The sequence below is a fragment of the Python bivittatus genome, unplaced genomic scaffold (assembly GCF_059951505.1).
Source record: "Python bivittatus isolate LINGU-HERP-01145 unplaced genomic scaffold, Pbiv_v1 ctg000840_np1212, whole genome shotgun sequence".
Taxonomy (NCBI): domain Eukaryota; kingdom Metazoa; phylum Chordata; class Lepidosauria; order Squamata; family Pythonidae; genus Python; species Python bivittatus.
This window is the reverse complement of record NW_028277113.1, coordinates 47,226,719-47,249,699: the sequence shown is the minus strand read 5'-3', so window position 1 is coordinate 47,249,699 and position 22,981 is coordinate 47,226,719. Positions and strand designations below refer to the sequence as shown.

Below are 22,981 nucleotides of genomic sequence, written 5' to 3'. Positions count from 1 at the left end.
TCATAGGGAGAAATTATTCTCTCCTAAACCTGTGCGGTTCCTAAGAGTCAACACTGACTTGATAGAACATAATCAATCAATCAATCAATCAATCAATATTGTAATTTGGGATAATACAATAATATCAATTATGAGAGATCTAGTACAGATGAAAACAAGTGCTTCTGGTCACTATTTTTATATTTAACAGTTTTATATGTTGTGTCATCAAATGAGTCTAGGTAGCTTACAACAAAATGAATATACAATATAAAACTGATGATAAATCCTTCAAAATCAGTACAAATAAATATAATAACAATCATTCACCCCATTGATTGGCTAGTTAATAACAATCCTATCACCCTGTTATTTGAAAATGCTCTGAAAAACATAATTTTTGAAATGATATGATGGAAGGGCCATTCTAACATGAGGGGGTGGCAAGCTGTTTCAGAGTGAGGGGAGGACAACTGTGAAGGCCTGCTTTTCCCTTCCTGCCCCTTTAACATCTCAAGGAGAGGGGAGAATCTGCAGCTCCCCCCCCCCCCCCCAGTCCACACATTTCAGGTGGGCAAATTCTACTTGGGGCAGGCAGCCCCACAGATATAGACTGATATGGTGGCCTGAGTCATAAAAGGCTTTAGAGATAGAAGCCAGGACTATGAACCCAAAAGCCTGCCCATCCCATGCAATTCATGCCAAATAGCATCCCTTGTGCAATTCATTGTTGCAACATCTGGTGCTGGCCATTCCTTTTGTTGGTCCTTGACATGGAACAGAAGAGTTTCCTAGAGTTGCCAATGCCAGTTGCTGCAAGAAAAGAACCATGGAGAATTGTTATGCTATGAATCCCCAGGGAAGGTTTATGTTCTTTTGCCTGGGATTGGCCAACATTTCCCAGGAGACATTTTTCTAACATTATTGAAATCAACCTTTTTTTATCACTACCTTGGAAGACAAAATTTTCTCCAAATATTTTCCACTGATTTTGGTGGGCAATAGTTCCCATCGCCTTCCTTATTTGTGGCTCCACCCATTGATAGTACCATATGCAATAAAGTCTAGAATGGAATAACATCTGGGACTACGTAGAGGGATCAGGCTTTCAGTACAGTTGTTGTTTCTCCTACTTGGTGCACAAACGTATATACACACTCATGCACATATGTCCAATCTTGGGCAGAAAGAAATTGTTCTGCCCACTCTTGTAATAGCAAAACTGTTATGATAGCAAAACTGTTTTGTCACCATTGCAACAGGAAAATTAGTACAGCTGTAGCTCTAGCTTTCTATGGAAAAGACAGGCTACAAACCTATCCTGACAAAGCCTTGATCTGCTCCTTGTCCTTACATTACAGGAACTCTGCCTTTCCATCATTGTTGCCATTGTTGGTTTCAATCAGCTCATTCATACTTATTCACTGTAGCTAGTTAATAAAGTGACTCTGTTGATCCCTGCCAGCTCCTTTGACTGTTACCCCCAAATCATTTAGGGAAACCAACAAGCAATGCTACCCTGACGTCCAGACAAATTTATGCTGTTTTGCTGGTGGCAGTTCCACTATAAAAATGCTACCACCCAATATGAAATGCATTGCCTGATTTTGTGATAGCTATGAAATCTTTAGGAACACATATATAAGAAGGTGTTATGTACTACATGTCATAAGTAGAATTATAGATAAAAGCCTGGAAAACACAGGTTCAAATCTCTATTCAGCCATAAAGTCCATTGGACTGGTCACAATTTTTCAGTGAAGCATACTACGCAGAGTTTTTATAAGATATATGTTTCCTTGTGGTCCATGGAGGAAGGGTGGCATATAAATATATGAAAGTTGTTCTCCATTATTAGGAGAGTAGATATGGGAGATGGCCTATAATGCACCTACTAATCACATACTTTCTCTATAGAAGCTATTTCTGGGCATCTCTGGATAGGGTTATCTGAAGGCATTGAGAGCCACAGTAACTCAATGAAAAAAAAAAACCAGCCTGTTTTCAGAATTATAATGGTCCAATGCAAAATAAGACACATTCCTGTTTCTACAGTATGCTGCAGCTCGAAAAAGGCTATGCCAACCCAAATCCTGATAACGTGTGTAGTGAAGAGTAGACAAAGTGCTATTATTTATTTAAGAGGCATTTAGCCATGAAAAAGAGGAAGAAGAAGAAAGAGAGGGAGAAGGAGAAGGAGAAGAAGAAAAGGAAGAAACTTTCCATTGATTTAAGTGAAACAAACATTTCCATCTGTAGATTTACAATATAAATGGCATGGCAGAAAAGGAAAAAGGGATAGTGAAGGTAGAGGGAAAAATGAGCAATCATCAGTTCTTAAACGTTATATATTCATTTTTAAAATGTACAGTTTCAATTCAAACAGTTCAGAGAAGTAAGATGGCTCTTATCCAAAAACAGTGGAAAGGGTTTCTGCCCAGTTTCTTTCTCTGCTACATTGTGATGAAACAGTAAAGTTGTCTTTTTCCATATCAGAGCATTTCCTTCTCAATCAACAAACATCCCAGTCCTGCTTCTTTTCACCTAGAAATGCCAAGGATTGAACCAAGGATCTTCTGCATGCAAAGCAAGTACCTTCCTACTGAGCTATTGACTCAAGTTATATTGACTCCAAAGTCTATTGATCTTAGACCAAGTTTAGTTCCCACAAGGTCTCATAGGAGTGAGCTGTTTGAGATTTATTGGCATCCAAAGCAGAGAATATTGCTAGTACAAGTTTCATGTATAGCTCCAGATCATTCATAAAATAAACCATAATAGCTTGTCTCTCTTTTTTTTCCCCTTTAATGAATTGTTTCACGATTGAAGTTCAAAGTATATCTTGCACAGGAATTAGAATGAGAATTCCAAATGGTATTAAACTAAATAACAATGGCCGATCACCCCTGAAGGATGGGAAACCTTTGAGAAAGTTCTGCTCTGCTCCCAGAGAGACTAATACAAGGGTGCATTGCTTCCCAGGCCAAGGGCTGCCCCTGGCCTTTGAGTGGCAGGGCAGGGACCAGAAGTAGTGGGTGGGACCAGGAGAAAAACAACTAATTTACATGCAATTAGAATTAAATATAACTAACACAATTGATTTGCAATCATATATTTACTAATTTTTTCTTTCTGGTACCTAAACAATTGGTAACAACTTGGAATGTTGCTGAGGTTTACATGCAGCTGTGGAACTTCAGTTTTACATCTCTAAGTGAATGTCTGTGGATGCATTTCTGCATAGTTCTCATGGTCACCCCCAAATGTTATCTCCTGTCTAGCACAATTTATGGCCCTTTGGTATTGCACTGAACTAAGGATCACAGAGGAGGCTGAGAGGGGACAAGGAAACTTGGCATAAATCCATCAACATTCAAAATTGGTGCATTGCATTTGTTTGAAGCTTGAATCCACGATTAAAACAGGCTCTTTGGAAAGATTTGTTGCAGGAGATACCAGAGTCAAAGTGAGACTCCTCTGAAGCTATCACTAGCAGTTTGGATATTTGGACCAATGTCTGGAAAAAAACTTTTTTTTTCCAAACTCTTCATATAAAGACCCCTTCCTCCCCAACTCAGCTGCCTTTTTCAGGCAGGAAGAACAGACAAGGAGAAGGGGGAGTACAATTTTGTGATTAACAGTCTGATATTTTAACCAGAGTTGTATAGTGACTTTCCAATCATGTTTTTTTTTTTTTTTGGAAAAAGACTGTTTTGGATTCTTCCAGTAGACCGCTTTTTGCTCATTCAAAATGGGGCCTGGTGAGAGGAACTTGGGAGGGATTAGCATTAAAGTGCTTGCTGGGAAAATGCCAGATATTCAAATCCTTTGGCCTTGGCTTCTATCTCTCACCCCAGGGTATGGTCAAACAAGTCAAAATGGTGGCCATAATGGTGTGGTTGAAGCTTGCTTTTTCTTTCTTTCTTTAATGTGAGACACACATAAAAAACCAGGCAGAACTTACCACACTATCTTGACTTTTTTTACCCCACCCTGCAAATATTCCTGCCTCACCTACTCCAGTCCTACCGCACTTTCTGGGTGCCAGTTGAAGAGGTATTAAGAGAAGCTTATTTTTCTGTAATCATAATTCTCTAGGTCTTGAACCTATTTTTGAATAGTTATTGTTGCTTTACCTACGGAAGATCTATGATGGATCCCCTTGTCATATACATTGCTACCACAAAAATGAAAATTTGGAAAGGGAAGGGGAAGAGGAAGGGGAGGTAAGCCATTTCCCCCTCTTCAAGGCTCCCCTTCCTTCCCAAAACAGAAACAAACAACCAGTACTCTTATGTCCATGCTTAGCAACAGGACATGCCATTTTCAAAGCACTTCCACCCCCAAAGCAGGGAGTAAGTGTACCCTTTCTTTGAAAACCCTCCAAAACAGGATCATTTTGTACAATCCCCTACAACTTATTCAGCTGAAACCTGGCAAATGTGATCCACTCAAAAGGAAAAAAATAGGACTATGATATTCACTCAAATTTGAGAGAAATATTTAGCACCAGGTCAAGATTTTCTGTTCTTCTTAATCTGATTTTAACACCTACTCTTAAATCTCACCTTAATATTTGCTACATGTTAATCTCATTTAAATATTAGAAAGATGCAAATACCGTTGTTGAATTTTTGCATCTTACCATTTAGGCTGTTTGGTTCTTTGGAATCAGGTTTTATGACTATGGTAGGCATTTGTATATATTGCCTGCTTTTTCTTGTATTTTGATCTCATTTTACATATTTTGTTTTAAGCATTCTAAGAATTTAGAGATATGACTTTCTTGGAAAATAGGCTATTGGGTAACTAACAAACTACAAATAAATATGTCAGTACAATTCATGCCTGCACATCTCATATCTCCCAGTAATGTGCTATATGCCCTCCCAGGTGCAGTTAAATATTAATGAAGCCAGTATGGAATTCCATTAAAACAGTAGTACCAACCTCCTTCTTTTCATCTTTTTTTTTTCTTTTTGGTTGAGAACAAAGTCCCATTGAAATACAGGATTTTAACATTCAGTTTATGTTAACTTATTGCTGACCAAGTTGGCTAATGTTTTATCATTAGTTTTCAAAAGCATTACACTTTCTGCTGGTGGAAAGTATTGCCAGCTGCACAAGACAGAACACTTAAGTCCCTTGACCTGGTTGTCTTCTGCAAAGAAAAGATTTTCCAAATAATCAAATGTTCTTCCATTTCATTGTCTGAGGTTTAAGACAATAAACTGGCAGCAGAATTTGGAATAAAAAGATCCATTTAAAAATGATACAAGAGAGATATGCTGACGCAGAGAGCTAGTGGGGTATATGAATACCAAGCTGGCCTTAAAGCTAGAAAAACCAAAGACAAATCCATATACAGTGGCAAAATGCCTGTGATTGCTTTAGTTTGTCTCTCAGTCTAACCTGCTTAACAGGATTGTTGTGAAACTAAAACTACCCATTGATTCTCCCCACAGGCAAGCACACTAAAAAGGTAGCCAAATAAATATTTAACACTATACAGTAAATAATATGAGGATGTTGCCAACTAAATCTGAAAACGCTATTCTTGAAAAGTAAGCATGTAGCCCTGCACACTTGAAAAATACATCAGTAACTTTCCAAAAACTGTACCAAGGAGGCTTGTTTAAATTTTAAACAAGTGAATAGATAAACAAGTGAACAGTGTTACTTGGTACACTCCTAGGAGATTCAGAGAACCTCACCAGGGTCAAAAGTGGGCTGCTTGAAATGAAATTTGGGTCTTTGTACAGGATGAATAGCAGGTGAAGTGGTATTATGGTTTGATATCTTTTTAAGGTCTTGCTAACATTTGTGTGCTATGTTTATCTAAATGAGATACAGCATTTAGATATTCCTTACTGAATGAGGTGGGACAGTTCTAGGACATGAGTGCACCAATGTATAAACTACAGGCCAGAAGGATCTGCAGGGTATGGTAAAAATAGTCAAGATGGTGGCTCCCTTCTTGACTTTCTTTTTACCATACCCTGTAGACACTCCTGCACAGAGATGATTCAGTCAAAGTGTTCCCTTCACTTAATTTGCTCACCTTTTAACAACATTAAAAAGAGACTTTGTCATAAGATTTCTTTGATGGAGCAAAACACATCAGAATTTTAAATTTCTTCTGCATGGTGACTGCATTAGAAATGGGAACAGCAGCTTACCAGGCTAGTTTTTCCTCTGGGGCTGCAAACCGCCCAAAAGGAGCACCAGACATTTACACGAAAATTGACTTTCTCTGTAGATTAGCCACTACTGAGAACAAATCAGTGACCTTTGGGTGGGTTGTTGGATTTCTGCCTGTGCATTGACCCAAAATAGATGCTGGCAGAGGAGATTCAATTCAATCAGATTGCAATGGGCTACTTCAGGCCCCCCTGCATGGTATGGTGATAATTAATGTGCCTACAGATACCTCCTTTATAATGTCAGACAAAATGATAAAGCAAGGAGACATACTGCAAAGCAGCACCCAAGTCTTCAGAATCATGTTTCTTTCCAAAATGCACTCTTAGATTCTACATAGATGCCACAGGCATTCGTAGGAAATAAAAATGGGATAGGCTGCAGCCCAGTGCTGTCTTTGTAAACATGCCATCTAATGAATTGCTATTTGTGATTGGCAAAACCCACTGTGAATATAGGTAGTCCTCAGGTTACAACAGCAATTGGAACTGGAATTTCTGTTGCTAAGCGATGCAGTAAAAAAGCACAACGTCACATAACCACATTGCTTAGTGAAGGCAATCCCAGCAGTCCCGGTTGCCATCATAACCCCAGGACCATGTGGATCATAAAGCAGGAACAGGAAGGAGTCCCAGGCAAGTAGGCTGGCAGGTGTGGGGGTACCATTTGGGGTATGGGGGTGCTGCGGGGAGTGTAGGCAGGTGTGTGGGTCCAGAGGAGTGTGGGAGGTGCCACAGGCTGGCACTATGGAGTGTGGGAGGGTGTGCAGGTGCTATGGGGGAGGTAGTGTGACACAAGCATGTGCTATGGAGCGTGGGCAGGCGAGAAAGTGAGTGCCTGGATCAGGATCACATGATCTGCAATGGCCAGAACTCCAAGGACTGGTTATAAGTCCCCCTCATTCAGTGCTGTTGTAACTTTGAATGGAGACTGAATGAGTGGTCGTAACCCGAGGACTACCTATAAGCAAATACCCTTTCTAGCCCTGCACACACAATTGCCATTTTTGTTTAGTACTGTGCCATTCTTGTCAAATGTCCTCCTGGCTCCAAAAGGTTGGGGAATCCATGTGAGAAACTAAGAAAGGAAAAGGGTATATTTGGTTATTAAGCTTATGGTATTGTAGATGTGGCTAAAATGACTCCTTCAATACTCTTATGGATTCATTCTGTGATCATTCCAACATGCTAACAGACACATGAAGGTATTAAAACTAGCAACAAAAAGGCTGGGAGACTTAACAGAAACAGGCCCTGTTGATCTGAAGGTGGCTTGTTTCTGAATTGAATATGCATGGGTGACATGGTTAATTGCACATTTGGTGGTCTTTGGGAGGGATTTCCTAAAACATTTCCCTTTCCCACTATTTTGGCAGCCTATACCCCTCTGTGAAAAAGGAGAGAGAGAGAGAGAAAGAGAGATGACAGAGGTGACTGATTTAAATTCCAAAGGTAAAGGGTTAGAAGTAGTTCAAATATATCCTCTCATTGATTTATGTCCTTTATGATAAAAAATAGTATGCCATATGCTACTTAGTGCTTTTCCCCCCCATATAAATACTTTGGCTTTTACTTAGAGAGACTTCTGACAACATTCCCTTTTATTAAAAGTTGTAAAGACAACATAAAATCTAACACAAATTAATACAAAATAAAGAAAATAAAGAAAAAAAGAAGGAAGGAAAGAACAAAGATGAATGCGCAGAAAGAAACAATAAAAAGGAATAGAAAAAAGAAGCTTCCAATTTCCTGTGCAGCAAATATAAGTAAATTACAAAGTTATCTCATTTACATTATTCTATGATTGCAAAAAGCTCACTTTTTTCTATTATCCATTTTTTTTAAATCATCAAAACCACAAGTCATAGGTGCACTTTTTCTGTTTCATGCAAAAAGTCCATAAGGGGTTTCCAGGCAACCAAAAATGTAGATATTGTTTTTCTTTAATTAAGAAAGTCAATTTAGCCATCTCTGCTAATTCCACCATCTTCACCAGCCATTCCTCCATTGTTGAACTTTTCCACTTTTGAGCGTATAATAATCTTGCTGCAGTTGTCATGTATAAAAATACATCCACCAAACATGATAAAATGTCCCTTTATGTTGTTCTCATTTCCAGCAAAGATTCGAAGTACCTTTATACATTCTAGACAATTTCTCTGGTGACAAATACCAATGATACATCATTTTATAAAAATTCTCTTTAAGGCTAAAACATAATGTAAATTCCAGTCTTTTCAACCACATATTTTCCCATTGGTCCATTTGTATTTTATAGCCAGAATTTTTAGCCCATTTTATCATACTTTCTTTTACTTGTTCTTCTTTTTCTCATATTTCAACAAAAGTTTATACATTTTAGCAATAATATGTTCACCATTTGTACATAATTCTGTTTGAAGCTCAGACTTGCATTGTTCAAAATCATAAAAACTTTTATCCACTTTAAACCTTTCTGATAATTGGACATAAGAAAACCACTGACAAGTATATCTTTCTATCATCAAATCTTCTCTTGATTTTATTTTACATTCCCCTTGAGAAAATTCTAGTATGTCATGATAATTTAAGCATGCATGTTTACTTATCATTTCTTGTCTATAAAAAGCTTCCTGTGCTGAAAGCCACAAAAGTGTTTTTGGGTAGAACCTAGGTTTATATTTATTCCATACTCTAAGAAGAGCCCACCTGACATAATGATTTTCAAAATCTGCATTAACCTTAGCTTCGTCATACCATAGATATCCATGCCACCCAAATCTTTGATCATGTCCTAGCTTCAATAGCCTTCTATTTCTTAACAACACCCACTCTTTCATCCAAGCTAAACAACAGGCAGCAAAATATAATTTCAAGTCTGGTAAACTCAATCCTTCTGTTTCCTTTGCATCGTGTAATACCTTATATTTAACTTGGGTTTCTTTCCCCTGCCATACAGATTTAAATATATATCCTTCTGCCATTGTTTAAATGGTAGATCAGTTCAAAACAGGTATTGTCTGAAACAAAAATAACATTCTAGGTAAAACATTCATCTTAATCACAGAAATTCTCCGCAACAGTGACAACTGTACTTTGTCCTATCTTGACATATCCTTTTAAACTTCATTCCATGTCTTAACATAGTTATTTTGAAATAACATACAATTCATATTTGTCATAGTAATACCCAAGTATTTTACCTTCTTCTCAATCTTAAAGCCCATTTCCTTTATCAGTTCTGTTTGATCTTGTATCTTCATAGCTTTGTCTTCTGTTTATTAATCTTAAAACCTGCTAATGCCCCAAATCCTTTTAATTTACTCAATAAAAGTTCAATTCCCTTTAAAGGTCTGCCAAAATCAAGACCAAATCATCTGCAAAAGCTCTCAACTTGTATGACTCTTTTTAAATCTTTATGCCTACAATCCTCTCATCTTGTCTTATATCTCTATTTAATACTTCAAAAACTAATATAAACAGAAGAGGTGACAGTGGGCAGACTTGTCTTGTTCCTTTTTGTATCTCACATAGTTTGGTTAAATCTCCATTAACTATTATTTGTGTCTTCTGTGAAGTATAAATCGATTTCACCCATTTTATAAAGTTTCCTCCAAAATTCATATCTTCTAAGACTTTAAACAAGAAAGTCCAGTTCAGATTGTCAAAAGCCTTCTCTGCATTTAGAAATATCAGTGCAGCTTGCTTTTCATTGTGTTGCTCCAAATATTCCATAATATCCAGCACAGCTCTAACATTATCCTTTAAATGTCTTTTAGGTAAAAACCCACATTGATCCTCATGAACAAATTATTGCAAAATTATTTTCAGTCTTTCAGCTAAAATCATTGTAAACAACTTATAATCATTATTCAATAATGATATAGTTTCTTGCTAAAGTCAAATCTTGCCCCTCTTTAGGTATTAATGTTATATTAGTGTTTTTCCAAGTCTCTGGCATCTTTCCTTCTTGTAGAATAGAATTCATCATGTTCTGTAGAGGTTATAAGAGTTCATTCTCAGAACACTTACAATACAAACTCAATAATCCATTTGGTCCAAGCACCTAATTTATTCTTCTTAATAGCTTCTGAAACTTTTCTTATTGTATTGGTCCATTCATAATTTGTCTTCATTCTTCTGTAATCCTTAGTAGATTTTGTTTTCTAAGATATTCCTTTATTTCTCCACTGAAATATCATGTCTTCTATACAAATTAGAATAATATTGATAAAAATGTTTTTTGTATAGCCACATTATCTGTCAAAACAGTATCTCCCTCTAGTAATTTCAGTATCACTTTCTTTGCTCTTTCTTTTTGAAGCTTATAAATCAAGCATTTCTCTGGTTTATTCGCAAATTCAAAATTTCTTTATAATTCAATTTTATTTCCATTTCTCTTATTGTTAACATGGATAGCTGTTGCTGCAAGATCTTAATTTGTTGAGAAATATTTATATTCTCTGGGGAATTCTTTAATTCTTCTTCTTTTCTTTTTATCTCATCCAAAATACTTCATATTTTCTCTTGCCTCTTTCTCTTAAGTTCAGAATTATGTTGTATCAGGCAACCTCAAATGAAAGCTTTGCTTGCATCCCAGACCATTCTCAAATCAGTACCTTTATTTAAATTATTTTCAAAAAATTATTTTAATTTCTTTTTGCAACCCTCAACAACTTATTCTTTCTGTAACAACACTTCATTTAGTCTCCATTTGAAAAAACTAGATTTTCTTTTATAAACCAAACTCAACCCAACTCAACTCAAGATTTTCTTTTATAAACCAAACAAAAAGTCTTCGGTAAAATCTCTACTTTAGAAACTTTAGTTGCCAAGTCTCTGGAAGTCCAAATCATATCTATTCTTGAAAAGTGTCTGTGTCTTTCTGAAAAATAGATGTATTCTCTTGAACTGCCATTCTTCTGTCTCCTCGTATCAACCAACCCTAAATTGTCCATCAAAGAAGACTTTTGGTAGTTTACCATGAGTAATTTTAATATTTGTCTCAGAAGTCCTATACAATTGGAGGGAGACCATTCCAATCCTTAGAGAGACTTCTGCACAAATGCAAAGTGTGGGTATGCATTCCATTATTAAATGTGTGCTCCTTTTTTGTTACATTATGCATATGTGATAAGTGGACCTAAATGCACTAGTTGTGATGTAGCAAGGAGTCTCCTATTTGGTTTGGATCCATGAAGTCATTGAGTAAGTCTGTCTGCTGGTTCACTGAGTCCAGTCTTCAATGATATTATGTGAAATACAGTAACTGTTGCACCAAACTATTCATTTACACAGAAGAATAGGACTCTGTAAGACAACTCTCTCTTTACCTGTTTAAAAATCAGCATGTAAGATGAGATATGCCAATGTTAGTAGTTAGTGGTCCTTTTCAAACTAGGCATATGCTTTGGCAATGACTCAATCTGCCTCAGTGTTCCAAGTGAAGCATCAGAGATGATGAAGAGTACCTCTTGTGAAGAATCAAGTTGGGGCCTATCAGCACTGACAGGCTACTTTGCTAAGCATGTGTTATGCATGCACAGAAGACCACAGAAGATCTAAGGATGCAGCTGAAGAGAAGCAGTGCTTCAATCTGGTAGACAAAAGCTCTGAACTACTTACTGGATCTGCTTTAGTGGTATGATTCAATTGAACACTTTCAAACTGAATAATTCTATTGCAGTCTTGGACCAGCATATTAGTTAAATTATTAAGCATCTATCTGTTTATAGCATTTATCACCAGAATGAGCTGGCTATTACTCTTATAATCAAGAGTAATAAAATATATTACTCTTACAATCCAGAGTAATAAAATATGGTTCTATCTCACATCCTAGTTCATTCCATTCACTCCCTTATCTGTCTTCTAATTAATTCCAGGCTTAATTTACTATCGTCCTTAAATCCTCTCCCTGTCTCATTGCACCTTAATTTCACCAGCTCTCTGCCTTCTAGTAAACCAACTGTTTCAGATTCTACCTGCATTTCAAATTTACTTTCTTGTTTTATAGGTACACCACCTACCTGGACCTGGTTATTAATTTATCCTTTTCTTGGTCTTCTAGAATGAATTAGCATTTTGTTACTTTCTATAGTACGGCTGTACTAAACTTGGCAACCTTCAGATGTGTTGAATCACAAATACCATCACCCTTAGCTAGGATGCCAAATGGGGATAATAGGGAAATGACAACTAGAGATTTGGTGATTAGGTTATCAGATAAGAATGGGGAGAATCAGGGTCAAATCCACAGGATGGCTTGAGGCAAATCTTGATCTCTTTTGATTATTAGGATAAAGATTCAGTTCAGAAATCTGAGTAGAAGATACATTAACTGATTATTCTTCAAATCTCCAAATGGAATCATATTTCTAATTTGGATTGTCAGTTTGGATCAAATTACTTAATCAAATTGATTGCCTCAAAATCAGTCTGATTATTCAATGGTCTTTTCTGTGGGTAGAATCAGAGAACTGTAGAGTTCAAAGGAACTACAAGGATCACATATTTTAACCTCGTGCAATCTGCAGGAAAACCAGTTAGACCATTTATGCTGGTCTTTGACTGTAATAAAGATTTGAAACCAATTAGACCATCCATGAGAAGTGACTGTTCAGCTTAAAATCTCCAGAGATGGAGAAGCCCCTACTTTCATAAGTAGACTGATACAACTGCTTAACAGATTTTATCATCAAGAAGTGTTTCCTTATATGTAAGTGAAATTTAGGTAGTTGAAATTTCTACTTGTAGTTCTTAGTTTCTGTAGCCGTGGAAAATAGTTCTTAAGTATCTTCCATACAGCTTCCCTTTATATACCTGAGCACAGGCATCATGACTCCCTCTCAATCTTTTCTCCAGACTGAACATCTCAAGTTCTTTTAGTTATCTTCATAGGTTACGTCCTTAAGTCCCTGTATCATCTTCATTACCCTTTTCAAAACCTGCAGTAACCTGTCAATATTCTGGAAATATTGTGCTTGGAAGTGTTCACACTACTCCAGATGTGGTCTTACCAGTGGTGGGTAGAGACAAATAATTATTTCACATTGCTTTGATATGTAGCCCAGGGCCCTTATAGCAACTATCATACAATGTTGATTCAATTCAGTTTGTTGTCAATGACCACACTCAAATTCTTTTCAGATGTAGTGTATCCATGCAATGAATTCCTCATCCTGAATGTGCCTATACAGTTTTTTCTCCCTACATGTAGTACCTTACAATTCTCCCTGTTAAAGGACCTCTTGTTCCTCTCACCACAATTTTCCATCCTGTTGAGATTAGACTGCAATCTTGTTCTGTCATCCAGGGTGTTGGCCAGAATTCCCAGTTTTGTGTCATCTACAGATTTGATAAGCAGTCCATCTACCCTTCAGATATTGAATAATGCTGGGTCCAAAACAGATCCCTGTTGAGATCCAATGATTACTACTCTCTGACTTGATGTAGAGCTGTTAATACTGATTTTTTCAGTGTAGTAAGCAAGCCAGTTATGGATCCACCTCACTGTAGTGCTATCCAAACCATACTTTAACAGCTTGGTAATGAGACCACAGTATGAAACCTTGGCAAAAGCTTTACTGAAATCGAGTAAATTATCTTCAAAACATTCCCCTTGTTCACTAGAGTAGTTACCCTGTCAAGGAAGGGGAGAAGATTTACTTCACATGATCTATTTTTGACAAAACCATATTGATTCTTAGCAGTATTGTCTTACAGGCGCTTACAAATAGCCTGCTTTATTACCTGCTGTAACATCTTTCCAGGGATTGATGTTCATAAAGACCTTTTCTCATTAATAGGATTGACTTTCCAGCATGTATTGGCTCAATCTGACAATCCAGACATTTGAACTGAATTGATAATTCAAATCAGAATATTTTGATATCTGAATCAAATCAATGATTTGAACAAATGAATGAATGAATAAAACACATGTGAACTTTGCTATAGTACATAAAAAGCTGAAAGTTCCAAGAAATCAACAGCATATTCAGTTATGGTCAGTATTTTCAGGTCACTCTTTCTATCATTATCAGTTTTAGTCCATAGAAGGCTACAATTCCAAATTTGAGAAAGTTGATGCAGGTGTGAGGACTGGGTCTTTCAAAGTTGCTCAGCTTATTAACACAAGATTCCTCCAGTGCATGAAATATGCTTATTTTTCAAGGATTTTTGGGGAGAAGGAGTAACATTATTCCATGTATAAAACCAGCTCTTTGTTTTGAAATGATGAAACACACCCCAATAGAGGAATTACCCACCCACATTACCTAAGTAGGTGTTTTTTTTTTCTTCCTTTTTCGCATAGATATGCATGTCTCCAGAGAAGATGAAAGGAAAAGAGGTCTTAAAAATTATGGTGATTTAATTTTATTTTGCCCAAGACTGACATTCTCCTGAGTATTTGTGAAAATGAAGATGAATATGTAGGGATCCATTTGGTTGCTTTTCCGCCAGATGGCCATTGCAGACGCTGAACTAAGCTGAACGGATTGATTCATTTTTACCATATTGTAGGCTGGCATTTACCAGAATTCACATCATTCAAGTGCTAACAGTTTTGGTGCAGTTTTACTTTCTGAAAGATGGCTTCTGCTTTTCTAATTGTTTTCTTCATTCTTTAATCCTTAAGGAAAAAAGTAATTTCCTCAAGCAAACTGCAGTCCCTGCCCCCCCTCCATAAATCATAATGAAGATGTAGTGAAACATGATAAGAGGCAAAATGCAAGAGTCACATGGCATGTAGTCTGCAGGCCTGTTGCCAAAGAAGTTTCATTCAGAATTGAAAATGCATCGAGATGGGTAACCTTAACTAATATTCTTGAATAAAGCTTGACCTAATGTCCTCTCAAAATCCTCCACTATAATTGTGAACAGAATAACAAGTGGATGATTTCTTTGAAGTATACCTCTTTCTCCTCCTCCTCCTAGAATGGGAACACTTTTCTCTCTCTGATATCTCTGCACCCACTTTTTCTGACATGCTCTTTTCTTTCTCCCAAGCAGCAGACTACAGAGAAGAGACAGGCAGCCCTTAAAAAGGATGATCTCTTCAACAAAAAATTGAAAATTAGGTTGAGGGCTGCATGAAATTAGCCAGAAGCTTGCATATTTCTTTTCTTGGTCTTGAAGGAAATGCCTGAAAGGTGGGTAGTGGATGTTTCTGAAAAGCGAAGTTTATACACTAGGGATAGAAGACCCCTCCCCCCCCCGCCCAGCTTTATAATATAAACATGTTTTACATCAGATTTAAGTTACCTACTACCCTTCAGGAAGGTTGGAACTCCATTCCGATAAACTTCAGCCAGTATGGCCAATGGCTGTGGATTGTGAATTATAATTCAAAGCATATGGAAGATACTATATGGCTTGCCTTAGTGTAATGGATGGTTATATTGTGCAGCTTAGAATGTGCCCCAGATGAAAAAAAAAGTGTATTCAACTTTGGTCTTAACTTTTAGCACTGATGGAAATGATCCAGATAAATGAATTCTACCTGTGCCAGTAGCCTAATATACAACGTCTTCTTTTCTAAGAGAGGAGTGTATCTTTGATTTTTATTGATCACTTTTGTTCATTACTGCCATATCCCTTGTAATATTGCTCTTATAAATATGCTCAAGAAAAGACTGTAGCTCAGTGACAAAGCTTGTAGTTCACATCCAGAAGTTCCCATACGCAGTTCCTGGCATCTGCTATGAGAAAGATGAAATAGGAAGTGAAGAGAAAGCCCAGGGGCTAAGCTCAGAAGAGTTACTGCCACTAAGAGGCCAGGTGAACCCTGAAAAGGTTCTCTTCTCTACAGCTATTAAGATACAGAAGTCCTGTTCCTTTTTTTTTTTTAGCTTGGCTGCAATCTTTATTGCAAAGGATTTAGCAAGTTCCTGTATGAGTCAATAGATATTAATTCCAGTAAGATCATGGAAATCTCACCATGTAGTTCTGGTCATCCAATTCTTCATACTCTGCCTGTTTGTGAACATTCTAAGTAAGTACAACATTTTATCTGTAGGGGCTGTATAAGGGGTGCTTCAAAATAGTGAAGCTTCAACTGAACCTCTAATCAGTAGAGATTCACAAATCATGATGTGGACTCACTACCAGTCAGGTGGCTTCAAAGCATTTCATAGGTTTTAAAATACTTTGCAGAATAAATGGCTTTTCTGCCATTTCAGTAAACAATATTGTAACTTCACTTTCATATAGGTAGAACATTGATGAGATGTTGTGTGTAGTAGTCTGTGACATTGACTTGAATAGTTGGATGAGTTTTATCACTTCATTAAATTATCTGCTTATCTATGATCTTTTAGAATGGCAAAGCTAACAGTGCTTTAGGCTTCATTCATTTCCTCAGCTCCCAACTTTTTTGATGTGACCAGCCATAAGCCTTAACTTTGCTGTCTCTTGGGGTAATGGAATATTATTACACAACTTGGAGTTCAGTTCCACTATCTGCATTCTGAACGTGGATTCAAGTCTGGTATACATTTATTGTGAATGTAGCCTGTCTACCAGCCCTGCATCCCAGAATGTTAGTAGAGATGTCCACAAGGGATGGATATATGTTTTGGGTCACTTATAGAATCAAATATCCCAGACCCTTTGTCTACTGGAGACAAAAAAAGGACATTTGGGTCATTTTAAAATAAAGGGCAAATTGTGGGAAAACTCCACTGAAGTCTGTGTACTGAAACTGGGACAAGCACAGGAGTTACATAGCTCCTCATAGCTTCTGATTAACATTGGGAATTTCCAAAAAGTTAGAGAAAGCCCAGGTAAAGGAAGTAGAAGAACTTTGGAAAATGGCTAATTGTGTGGAAACTTAGATGGAACTTTTAGGAAGAAATTTGTCCTGATTGCTGTGTTGTATTAAAGTCTCATTTTCTATATTTCTGTATAAAAGCTAGAAAATGCTTTTATTTCTACTTCAGGATGCCTTCCAGAAAATATATTTTCTCTGTAGAAAATTTGTTTAATCTGTAATACTAATTTGGAACTTTCTATTCCATCTCTTTTTCATGGAGAACTTGGGGCAATCAGTGTCTATTTGTATAGACTAACATAATGTGGTGATGTGCCCAGAGCACTGTTTTTGATTTTGCAGTTTTCTTTTTTGTATGTAAGTTACCAGCTGTTTTCCTATGAGCTAAACACTTCTGTATTTATCTCCTTCAACACTAAAGGTTGGTATTTTAAATTTTAGTTTGAAAAAATCTTTATATTTTATCCTTTCCTTAAAAAAAACTTTGATTTTGTTTTCTTCTTGTGCAATTGGTCTATCTCTCAAGGAGGATAGAAAAGGCTGAAACCTCTAGTCAACATGGTCTATGCTATTTAACCTGAAGTCTGCATTATATAAAGAATTACACTTACTACTTTTTGTTTTTTTTAATTGCCAGAAAAGGAGCACAGGGTGTGAGAGATCTATCTCACAGACCAGGGTTAAGAAGTAGATGCCTCCTGGAGATAGGTGGTAGCAGTAGGAACTACCGAGACACTACCCCAAAGAAGGAGGTGTGGAGATCTGGAGGACTTCTGAGAGAAAAAGGCTGAGACCTCTAGCTTTCTACTCTATGGGCTCTGCAGATTACTACAGCACTGTTGAATCAAACCAATGTGTACTTTGGGGTGAATTTTGCATAACTGGAGCAGCTTTAATACTTAGTAATCAGTGAATGAGTGCCAGGGTAATATTTACAGTTCCTGTCCTAAACATTTACTGTTTTTAAAAATAGGGGATGCAAGGCGATGCATGCTACTTTTTCTCTGCCAGCCTTGTGCTCCGTGGCCTACCTACTCTGTGGCATTGAATTTCACTGTGCCAATTGCTTCTGCTGCCACTGAAGATAATGTTGAGGAGGCTTTTCTGAAATTGACTTCCATGACATTTATGTAAAAAAAGAACATTTTGCCAAACAGCCCATCTTTAAAATGTTTGGCAGATATATAGGAAATCCGATAAGGGAAACAATGATTTTATGTTTTCATATAGGACTTGTTAATATAAAGACCAACATTTTTGAACAATCTATCCTATATCAGACCAGACTCCAGCCAATAAAATCGAAAGGGATTAGAAAGAATGACCTACAGTATTTATTGACCTAGATCCTTACATTAACTGATCTGATCTGATAATTACTCAAAACAGAATAGGGTTCTCCTTAATAACACACTGTAATTTGAAGTCTGTAAAGAGCTACCCCATTTACACAGCCCCTTGTTTTCAGATATAGGGATCTACTGGGAGAAGGATATGGGTGTGGCTTTTCTGGCTCCACCAGGGGAGAAACCTATCTCATGTGGTGACTAGCATGCTTGCATATATGCAAGGGTTTTTTTTTTTAAAACGTTCAAGTTCCATTTTTATTTTTCATTCCATTTCCCCTTAGAAAAATAACACTTTTTTTAAAAAAAAACTTCAAACTTTCAACTAAGAGGATTTGTGATTTGAAGCTCAGATTTTTTAAAAAATGAAAGGATGCAGAGGTATTGCTCTGTATTTAATCTAAATGCCAAAGAGTTTTATAGAACATGAAAGGCAAACCCATTTATGATGGCATAAGCTTTTGAGGATTGTAGTCCGCATACTTAGATACACAAAAACGTGTGCCATCAGGTAACATCAAAAACCTATCTCTGTTTACTTCTTTCTTTTGAACAGAAAGTATTTCCAACAGAAATACTTTAATCTGATATTGCCTTTCTGTATGATTTTGAGATTTCTGGCATGGGAAACCAAACTGGAATATTTAGAGACAAAATTAACATATATGTGACTGATACATGACATTGTAATTAATAACAGAGCTTTCTCTGATTTCCATAATACCACTGTATTCTAGTGATAAGGTACTTTAGGAGGATAAAACAAGGGGGACATTAATAACAATTATAATTTGGTATGATTGAGCACCATCACACAGTAATATGATCTTCTAAAAATTAACTAAAGCAGGCAAGAAAGTATAAAAATGAAGACGTTATTTCTTCTAGAGTAGCATGTACAGTCCAATCCTAGGCAGGTTTGCTTGGAAGTTAAGTTACATTATATTCAATTCCTAGTTAAGTGTACACAGGACTACAGTCTTGGGATCTCAGCTATTCTTGCTTTCCACTCTACAGTGAATTCCTACTCCTCTTAATGGAGTAAACATACATCTATTTGAAGTTTATTTTTCTAAGCTTAAAAATAAGCTTCTTCAGTTATTTCTGCTTTAGTTAACCAATGGCTAATTCAAAATCAAAGGTTTTTGAAATTTTACAAGTGTTTTTGTTGCATGTGGTGCATCCATTAGAACTAAGCAATAAATAAAAGCAAAACTGGTATTTTAGTTACCTCTTGTTATATCTACATTTCTCTTAAAAGAAACTTTCTAATCATACTTACACAGTTTCAAAAAAGGTAATTTCAATATTTATGTGAATCCATTTTATTATTAGATACTTCTATTGTTCAGACATTTTCAATATCATTCTCTACAATAATTTTTGCTTGCACCATGCAATCATATTTTAGGTACTTGCTATTTATTAAATAAAATTATGAATAATCAGTGCTGTCTGCACAAGCCTTTCTGAAACAATTTCCTGGAGTATATTAAAAGAAAGTTAAAAACTTGTTTGAATCAAGCTCAGTTCCTAATGTGCCCATGTCGTTTTTCTGGCAACAATATAGAAGTGTTTTGCCATTCCCTTCTTTTGGGATATTTCTTTAACATTTCACAGTCTAGTTTATTGCCTTGAGTTTTCCTGATGGTCTCCCATTCAAGCACTACCCAGGACTGACCCACCTTAGTAGTCAAGATCAATCAATTACAATATACTGTAGAACAAAACTCACTCCTTTTTTCTTTCTTTCTTTCTTTCTTTCTTTCTTTCTTTCTTTCTTTCTTTCTTTCTTTCTTTCTTTCTTTCTTTCTTTCTCACAAAAGGCACATCATTAGTCACATTTACTATTGTAATTTAAGTGCATATATTTATAATGTATGACATTATGTTATCTATAGATTCTTCATCCTTTCTTTCTCCTTGTCCCCAGTTATAAATTGGTGGGCTCTAACTGGGTAACAGATTAAATGGGATTTGATTAACACTCTATATTGTTCCCATTGGGTCTAGTGAGAAAAAATGATTATTCTTAACATTCCCTAAATTAGAACAATGGTGATGTTGTAGAAAAATGTTCTCTCTACCCAAAACTGCTGGAGCAGAATTAAGAAAAAGGACACGTGGTCCCCATAAATAGAGAAGATACTCAAAGAATTTACACACCTTTACTTTCCAGTTTCCGTCTTCCCCTCCAATTGTAAAATCTAGAAAGAAATCTGTGTCTCCTCCCATATGCATCTTCCTTTTCCAGCCTTGGGAGAAGTAGATTTTTTGTGACTGATCATTGCTTTGTTACTGTGAAACATCTGCACTGGTCTCACTTTGACAATGTTTAATCTTCAAAGAGCTCAGAAATATTTGGCCTTTACTGCAATCCTTGAAATAGGTCCCTTCAAAAGAACAAATCGAAAACTGGAGATGAAGGCCAGTTAATAAAATTAGCAGAAGTTGTAAAAATAGGTGTTCAGTTTGTAACTGCCCATGTTGACTGCTTTCACAAGCATTGTGCAAAACTTCAAATCTGAAAATATTGAACTCAAAATGCTTTGCTTCAAATTTGAAACAGTTGTTTCAAGTTTGAAACCCCTCCAGAAGTGCTTTGAAGATCAAAACAATTCTCAGAACAGGTCTGTTGAGCTTGGAAATGGTTTGAGCTTAAACCACATTTGAAATTGTCAGACTGCTTTGTGTGTGGAACGTTTAGAATTTGAACATTTTGCACACACCTAAGTCTTCCCTGAAAATCTCCTTTCTTGCACTTTTTAAGTCTGGGGTGAACCTTTCTCCTTACATACTCATGAGCAATGTGCAGTCACCATACACATGCACATGAACTACTGCAGATCAAACATGCCTATGAAGGGCAAATTCTCACATGGTCAGAAACAAACAGTATGACAGGAGGAGATCTTCTGTTCTGTCAAAAAGTGAGTGGCTTCAAGCCCATTACATCACACTGATGGGTTTCATTAGCTTTTCTATAATAAGTCTTCCCATCAGAATCTTTGTATATGTGAATACCTCTTGTGCCTGCTCCCAGCCTAACATTGTCAAGATAAGCCTGACAATGCAATTCCCCTATGGGTAGCCTGAAATAGTCCTGCAAAAAATACCACTATTTGATTCCATTGTTACTGGGTGACTGAGTCACTCAATCATGGGTCAAATATTCTTTAATACAGCTGTTCTTGATCTTTTCCATTGGTTGGTCTACCAACCAATTTTACATGGAAAATTGTAAAAATGCATCACAAGCTTCTATGATTTATCCATCTCCTACTGTAAACTGTTCAGAGGACAATGTGCAATAATACATAAACACGATAGATAAATCAGTATGTTAAAAGCATATGAAGCAAAGAAGTCTGATTTGTATTTCCTCACCCAAAATGTATGGAACATATATGAGAGGAGTCGAGTGGGGTAAGGTTAGAAGGGGATGGGGAATCTATCCCACCAGTGGATACCATTCTGTCAACCAGTCCTTCAAATAAAGACTTGCTTTCAATACTTAACTGTGATCATAATCACAATTGGATAGAAACTATAGGAACAGCATATAAATCTTGGTGGTTATTACCATACCATTCTCTAGCCATGGCTTGCCCGTATGCATTGTCTTCTCTCCTACATTCTGAAAATAAACTTTATCATCATTACCATTGGTCCACTAATAATTTGAAGACATGAAACAGGAAAGAATTATAATCCTGATTGGGCCTACTGTCAAACTTCTGGTTGGTCAGAATGATCACGCGTTCAGGAAAGATCTCTTACTGTGATCATTTTCAGTAAGAATGGTTTCATATCATTTTCAGTAAGAATGGTTGATATCATTCAGTAAGAATGAAACATTACATAGGTATTTTAAGCTATCCACATCAATTAGTTAAATGAAAGCTTTATCAAATTACTCTTTAAATATATTTTTGCTTCATATTTTCCTCTCTCTTTCTGTCTCCCTGTAGTTCTGTTCCTTGAATAGAAAAATGTTAGACTTCATGTATTTCACATAATTTTATCACCTAATAATGTCAGAACAAACCTGTAATTTGGACAAAAAGCCTGGAAGCTCACTGTTGTTAAACAAAACCTTGAATATCTTACATCTCATTCAGTGAAATGGGGTCTACAATCTGCACATAAAGTAATGAGACAATTGCTTCTACTTGCAATATATTAAATATTTTTGTTTGCACTTGAAGCCGATGTTGTTCTTAGGTTATTATGTTAAAATGTGTGTGTTCTCATGAGCAAATTCTTCTAAGGAATCAGCATGAGTTTGGATGAATAGTGTTCAGCTTGGAGTAAGTTCCAATCACAAGATAACTGAAAGAACCCGTATATCTTTTCATTGATGGGGGTGATGGGGGCAGGGACAGATGCTAGGCAGGGCCTTTTTTAAAAATTCTTTGCCCCAACTGACATGTGCCCTCATGTATGCATGATAAAACATAAGAGGATGCCTTATACAGAAACATATAACTAGTACACCCACACTGATTGTCAAGCACCTGTTCTGAGCTTCAGAGAGGGATTTTACCCAAGTCCTGCTTGGAAGTGCTGGGGAATAAATCTTGGACCCTCTGCATGCTTAGCCACGTCCTTAGGCACTGAGCTACAGTCCTTCCTCTTAAAGTGAGAAATGGACATGGTTTGTATGTATCCACACACCTATGCATACAGTAGCTTTTACATAT

The 22,981-nt window shown here is 36.6% G+C and overlaps 1 long non-coding RNA gene across 1 annotated transcript in view; it reads right to left on the bottom strand.

Annotated features, from left to right (window-relative positions):
• Positions 1-552: 552 nt before the first annotated feature.
• The window catches only part of LOC148213746 (uncharacterized), a 34,594-nt gene continuing 12,165 nt past the window's right edge, over positions 553-22,981 (bottom strand). Inside the window, exon 3 of the long non-coding RNA XR_015794008.1 lies at positions 553-792. This is a non-coding gene — a long non-coding RNA (uncharacterized LOC148213746). The remainder of the gene's footprint in view (positions 793-22,981) is intronic.